Source organism: Coregonus clupeaformis, chromosome 10 (genome assembly GCF_020615455.1).
Source record: "Coregonus clupeaformis isolate EN_2021a chromosome 10, ASM2061545v1, whole genome shotgun sequence".
In the NCBI taxonomy this organism is placed as follows: Eukaryota; Metazoa; Chordata; class Actinopteri; order Salmoniformes; family Salmonidae; genus Coregonus; species Coregonus clupeaformis.
In genome coordinates this window covers 39404992-39412642 of record NC_059201.1, presented here as the reverse complement: position 1 = coordinate 39412642, position 7651 = coordinate 39404992, and the positions used below count along the sequence as shown (strand labels likewise).

At 44.0% G+C, this 7651-nt stretch overlaps 1 pseudogene; it reads left to right on the top strand.

Annotated features, from left to right (window-relative positions):
- Positions 1 to 213: 213 nt before the first annotated feature.
- LOC121576028 lies at positions 214 to 3469 on the top strand (annotated as a pseudogene).
- The last annotated feature ends 4182 nt before the right edge of the window (positions 3470 to 7651 follow it).

The following is a 7651-nucleotide window of genomic DNA, read 5'->3' as shown; positions in this document are numbered from 1 at the left end:
TAAAACCAAATACTTTTAGACTTGTGGTGATTTTCACTTTTACTTGAGTCATTTTCTATTAAGGTCTAATCTTTAATTTTTACTCAAGTATGACATTTGAGTACTTTTTCCACCACTGCCAAGAATTCACAAAATGGGACAAACACCAAATTGAGACTATGCAATGAGAATTCTGCAAAAAGATCCTCCTTGTACAATGTAAAACACCCAATAATGCAAGCAGAGCATAACAAAGCCATCACTTACAGAGAGGTGAACCTAGAGAAAAGTCCCTTCAGAAAGTTAGTCCAGGACAGCTACACAATTAGACCCAACCAAATCATGACAAAACGAAAAGATAATTACTTGACACATTGGAAAGAACTAACCAAAAAACAAAGCAAACTGGAATGCTATTTGGCCCTAAAGAGAATTACACAGTGGCAGAATACCTGAACCACTGTGACTGACCCAAAATTAAGGAAAGCTTTGACTATGTACAGACTCAGTGAGCATAGCCTTGCTATTAAGAGGCCGCTATGTGCCCACTGCCCACAAAATGAGGTGGAAACTGAGCTGCACTTCCTAACCTCTTGCCAAATGTATGACCATATTAGAGACACATATTTCCCTCAGATTACACAGACCCACAAAGAATTAAAAAACAAATCCAATTTTGATAAACTCCCATATCTGTTAGGTGAAATACCACAATGTGCCATCACAGCAGCAAGACTTGTGACCTGTTGCCACAAGAAAAGGACAACCAGTGAAGAACAAACACCATTGTAAATATAACCTATATTTATGTTTATTTATTTTCCCTTTTGTACTTCAACTATTTGCACATCGTTACAACACTGCACATAGCAATAATATAACCTGTAAAATGTTTATATTATTTTGAAAGTTTTGTGAGTGTAATGTTTACTGTTAATTTCTGGTTGTTAATTTAACTTTGGTTTATTATCTATTCCGCTTGCTTTGGCAATGTAAACATGTTTCCCATGGCAATAAAGTCCTTTGAATTGAATTGAGAGAGAGAGAGAGAGAGAGAGAGCGAGGATGGGATGGCTCCTAGTAAACAGACTACCATATTCACTATAGCTATTGTTTGTAATGTTACCTATTGAAGTGTGTGCATGCGTGCGTGATGTGTATGTGTGTGTTTCCTTTTGTCGAACCCCACTCTGTGCAGATCAGAGGACACTCTTAACACAGAGATGGAAACCATTGAGCTTTGATACAGAATAAAATAGGCCTACTTCTGTGTCCCCTAGAAACATGCCATTTGATGCTAGTGCAGTCAACGGTAGGTGGTGCTATTTACATAAAACAAAAAGCACCACCACGTTTAGAATAGATAGTAGCCTATCTGCGCGGAACTACTACTCCCAGAATGCAAATGTTTGGCTTTGTTGCCGGAAAACATCCGTTCAGGATGAACACACATGAACTCCAAAGGTACAGTGCAACTACAGCGACAAAGGTGCTGCTTTAAAGACATGAATGCAGCCATTCTGGTATAAGAGAGCTGTGCATTATCACTGTTATGCCTACTTCAAAATAACGCGTAATTTTTATGTGGCTGTTGAATTTTATAGCCGCTAACGTTGAGGGCTAACTGAGTTAGCATTCCCATTAATAAGCTAAATACCATTGCTTTCTTTGTCTGCAGGGTAGGAGAGGGAGATGCGGAGAAGCACAACATGTGTTCACTCACACTGGGTCCGGTGGTCGATGTTGTACGGTTCCACGGTAGCCTCCCGTTTTCTGCACGTGGAGTTGGAGCTGAACGTTCAGCTTCGCCGGCTGTCGTTTAGTGAGCACGTGCACTTCATCTACAATCCGCTGGAGCATGCCTGGGAACTGCACCGCTGCTTCGTTGAGATGTACTGTCGCTGCGGACAGACGATTCTCTTTGGCTGTCTACCGCGTCTGTCTGATGAACCCGGGACCCTTCGGCATGGCTCAGACCTGGGTAAGGATGTGCAGGCAGGTCAACGAGATAGAGCAACAACTCCCACTGGAATGCTGGTGGTTTGTTACATTGTTAGCCTAGTTCTTCCATTCAAGGCCCCTCTACTCTGCACTCTTTCCCAGGTCGTTGCTGTAAGTGGCAAAAGGTAAATAGTAGCCTCTTAGAGTTTTTGGTTGATAGAGGATAATATAAACTCTTATCATGTGTGAATACTGGGACTTCTCATCTTCACCATTGCAGAATGGAAAGGTCTGGAATATGGATGAAAATGATATTAAAGGGTACACATAAAGAATGTGTAATGTGCTCTGTTTGAATCTGATCAAATTCACGGCTAAATAGTATTGTATTATTATCCACCTAATCATCAGTCCTCTGCTCTCAGGTCCCCATTGGTGATGTGAACCATGTCCGTGACTGGCTGAAGATCACTGGGGAGGTGGGACATCCCCCTTCGGAGCACCCAAAGAGACTAATCAAAGTCATGGCCTGCATTCACAGCGGAGTGAGCGTCACACATTTCTGGGGCTTCTTCCGCAAGCTGTGTGGTGAGCCAGCTGTATTATTCCGCCATTACTTTGTACACAACCTGTGCCCATAAGTGTTCAAGGGTACCACCGGTAAGAACCTGATGCCCCCCGAGCTGGTCATTGGGGAACGTGAGGCCCTCTTGGCTCTCTGTGACATAGCACTGTGCCAGGCCGTGGCTGCCTTGGCCGTCAACATGGTTATTGGGGGTGGCAGAGCAGCGAGCATGGCAAGCCCTCTGCAGCGGGCATGGAGGTACGGGTGGAGAGCATCATGCACCCCTCCGCTGGGAGGCGGTGGCCAAGGCCAAGCTGGAGAACCTGGGGGTCCTATCCCTACTGAGCACAAAACCTCTAGTCAAGCAGCCTCCATGAACAATGCAGTTTGCTGGTCTGGGGGTAAAAGTTGCCCGCTGGCACAGATCTAGGGTCAGCATACCCTGCTCAACCATAGCCATTAAGGGGAACAACACAACACTGACCTTGGATCAGCATCTAGGGGCTATGTCTGTTTGGATCACTATCCTCCACTGTACCTTAATACTTGGACACTCTCACATTGTGCTTACAAATTGTTCAATGACTCATCACTCTGTTGTAACATTGCTGTCAGATGGTGTTGTCCTGCCTCTGCTCTTCCAGGCCCTCTCACACAGCAGTTCCCTGTTGAGCAGCATTTCCCCCAGAGCTCTCATGTTTATAGGCCATGTGGAGGCATACTGCATCACAATGACTCTTCTCAGATGCTGTTATATCCATTGCAGAGAAGATAAATTATATCTGTATTTACCTCACTGTGGTGTGTACTGTGTACTGCCTCACAGCATGTAGACAGCTGCCCCGTCTCTGACCTTTGTGAGGACATTCTGTAGCATATTACCTGGAAGCAATTAGGCTACACCCAGACTGTAATGGAGACATTTTACGTTTTTTATTTATTTATTGGTATCTCATTGGTACAGTGCATTCGGAAAGTATTCAGATACCTTCCCTTTTCCACATTATTTTTTACGTTACAGCCTTATTCTAAAATGTTACAGCCTTATTCCCCTCATCAATCTACACACAATACCCCATAATGACAAAGCGAAAAAAAACAGGTTTTTATAATTTTTTTCAAATGTATTAAAACTTACAAACAGAAATACCTTATTTACATAAGTATTCAGACCCTTTGCTATGAGACTCAAAATTAAGCTCAGGTGCATCCTGTTTCCATTGATCATCATTGAGATGTTTCTACAACTTGATTGGAGTCCAACTGTGGTAAATTCAATTGTTTGAAATGATTATGAAAGGCACACACTTGTCTATATAAGGTCCCACAGTTGACAGTGCATGTCAGAGCACAAACCAAGCCATGAGGTCGAAGGAATTGTCCGTAGAGCTCCGAGACAGGATTGTGTCAAGGCACAGATCTGGGGAAGGGTACCAAAAAATGTCTGCAGGGTAGATGGTCCCCATGAACACAGTGGCCTCCATCATTCTTAAATGGAAGAAGTTTGGAACCACCAAGACTTCCTAGAGCCGGCCAAACTGAGCAATCAGAGGAGAAGTGCCTTGGTCAGGGAGGTGACCAAGAACCCGATGGTCACTCTGACAGAGCTCCAGAGTTATTCTGTGGAGATAGGAGAACCTTCTAGAAGGACAACCATCTCCAATCAGACCTTTATGGTAGAGTGGCCAGACGGAAGCCACTCCTCAGTAAAAGGCACATGACAGCCCGCTTGGAGTTTGCCAAAAGGCACCTAAAGGACTCTCAGACCATAAGATGAAACCAAGATTGAACTCTTTGGCCTGAATGCCAAGCGTCACGTCTGGAGGAAACCTGGCACCATCCCTACGGTGAAGCATGGTGGTGGCAGCATCATGCTGTGGGGATGTTTTTCAGCAGCAGGGACTAAGAGACTAGTCAGTATCGAGGGAAAGATGAACAGCGCAAAGTACAGAGAGATCCTTGATGAAAACCTGCTCGTGAGCGCTCAGGACCTCAGACTGGGGCGAAGGTTCACCTTCCGACAGGACAATAACCCTAAGTACACAGCCAAGACAATGCAGGAGTGGCTTCGGGACAAGTCTCTGAATGCCCTTGAGTGGCCCAGCAAGAGCGAGGACTTTAACCCGATCTAACATCTATGGAGAGACCTGAAAATAGCTGTGCAGCAACGCTCCCCATCCAACCTGACAGAGCTTTAGAGGATCTGCAGAGAAGAATGGGGGAAACTCCCCAAATATAGGTGTGCCAAGCTTGTAGCGTCATACCCAAGAAGACTCAAGGCTGTAATCGCTGCCAAAGGTGCTTCAACAAAGTACTGAGTAAAGTGTCTGAATACTTAAGTAAATGTGATATTTCAGGTTTTTATTTTTAATAAATGTGCAAAAATTACAAAAAAACTGTTTTTGCTTTATCATTATATGATATTGTGTGTAGATTGATGAGGGGAAAAAACAATTTCAACCATTTTAGAATAAGGCTGTAATGTAACAAAATGTGGAAAAATCAAGGGGTCTGAATACTTTCCGAATGCACGATGACATGATGATTGATTTTCAGAATTACAGTATACTGTATACAGGTTTAGTAGGAGCTTATTATAGGGTCTCTGTTGCTACCTGGCTAGTGATGTAATTGAACAGTTAGTCTGAAAATACGTTTATACCGGTTTTAAAGTTAGGTTTAAGTTAAGGAAACAATGTGTTGTAATTTGTAAACAAGCAAACTTAAAGAAGTCATGTGGCGGTAATAATTTTCTCTCTGTTTCCGACAGTGTGTCAGATCTGGCTAAGAAATACCTCACTACATATTCCAGGTAAACGTAGTTTGTCAGTCACACCTCCTAATGAGATTTCTATTCCCTCACCCAGTCTCGACCAGTAGAGCTTGTTACCAATAATGACCCCCTATTATACAGAGTCATGATGTAGCCCAGTGGTTCCCAAACTGTGTGGCGCGATCCGAGTGAAAACGTTTGGGAACCACTGATATAGCCTAAAGCTAATGACAACTTACTCTCAATTTAAACCAGGGTCCTGCTTGTGGTCATTATGGTAGTCCTTTTTGTTTCCCACTCAACAGTGGTTTGCAAATTGGGAGTGAATGTAGACTAGTTTCCGTTTGTGGCCTTTGTAACAACATTGCAATAGCAATGTTTCTCTTTTGACCAGTTCAGTACATGTTCAAGCCAACGATTGACCTTTGCTGATGCTGTATGTATGGGGATGCCCTGTCCTTACCTTTGTTACATCTGGGAAGGACTTCTGCAGTCTCTTCCTCTGTTGGCATCCTACCATTACTACTAAGAAAATTTCTGGCTGTCAAGGTCCTACTGTATACCCACACTAGTGCATAGTACGTATAAAGCCCTCTCTATAACGTATGTCCCATTAGGTCATGCATGAATAAGAATAAGCCCTTGTTGATGACATAAAACGCACTCAAATGTTCTTGCACCATGTTGTTATACCACTCAGCTCTGCAGGAGGTTAAGCTTGTAATGGAAAAGGGGTCCTCCTTGCAGGTTCCTCTCCAATGATGCTTCCTCCCTTACACACCATTTTGAACAACTCAAACAAAATGCCACATATCAGGTGATCAAGTGTGTGTGTGTGTGTGTGTGTGTGTGTGCCACTCTCCATAAGTATGTGTGTGAACCTAAATCAGGTGGTCCCTTAATAAGAATGATCTTTTTAGATATTCATGGAATTCATCTTATACTATGGCGTTGTAATGTACTTTAGTGTGTACTTGAAGTTAGTGTTTTGTTTTAAATATTTTTGTCTTTTCCCTGTTCCTCTTTTGACTCCAATCTCAATGTCTCCCAGTCACCAGGAGTTAGCAGGTAGAGAGGGCTCCTGCAGTTCTGTGGTGTGATGTTGTTTGTCTTGATCCTGGATAATGAGTACATCATACACACACCAGTGGCGGGCCTCTCCACCGCAGGGTGCAGGTGTGTGAGAGAGAGGAAAGGGGCTGCCATCTTAACTGAGTTGGTCTGGATGACTTGTCTGTCTGGGGAGGGCTTAATGAGGCGGGACGAGGTGTCTGTACAATGGCCATTATTTCTCTCTCACACACAAACTCTATCTTTCTCACTCTCTGCCTTCAAAGCACCTGCACTCACACATGCAAAGTCACATGCATTCAAATGCAGGCACTCTATCTGAACTCTCGTCTCTGCCGTGACACATGTAGTCATGCATGTGTGCATTGAGAGTCACACACTTTCCTTCTCACGTCCTCCCTCCCCCCTGCTATCTCATTCACACACACACTTTCATATAATACAATCGCAAACATGCACACAAGCTCCCTTGCATTCTTTATCTCTCTCAAACACACAAGCACACACACAAGAAACACACAGTGGCGCAACACCACGGGGCTAAGAGAGCACAGCCGCAGCTCCCTAATGACTCCCATCCCTCTCTGTTCTGTGCCACATTATTAATTAGCTCAATGAGCCTTGCCAACGGGACGCGGATCTGTGGATTAAAGTCCTGCAGTACATTACAAACACACACATGCACTCCACAGTAAGCACCCCCCTGTGTGCTGTGGTATGGGCCCTGGCTGTGGGTTTGGCTGAAGTCCAAGCTGTGCTGCAGAGAGAAAACGGCCTGGCAAGATGGTGGCTGACAAAAGAGGGGTTTGTTTTATACCGCAGTATTCCATACATCTGTTTTGACACACAAATGTTACTCATACAGGTAACTGCCACAGTAATGGAAACACTTGAGTAAATGAGGGATACAAAGTATATTGAAAGCAGGTGATTCCACACAGGTGTGGTTACTGAGTTAAGTAAGCAATTAACATCCCATCATGCTTAGGGTCATGTATAAAAACGCTGGTCAGGCCATTATTTTGGCTACCTTGGCTATGCCCCCATAGGATGACAATGCCCCATCCACAGGGCACGAGTGGTCACTGAATGGTTTGATGAGCATGAAAACGATGTAAACCATATGCCATGGCCTTCTCAGTCACCAGATCTCAACCCAATTGAACACTTATGGGAGATTCTGGAGTGGCGCCTGAGACACCGTTTTCCACCACCATCAACAAAACACCAAATTACGGAATTTCTCATGGAAGAATGGTGCCGCATCCCTCCAATAGAGTTCCAGACACTTGTAGAACTTATGCCAAGGTGTTTAGAAGCTA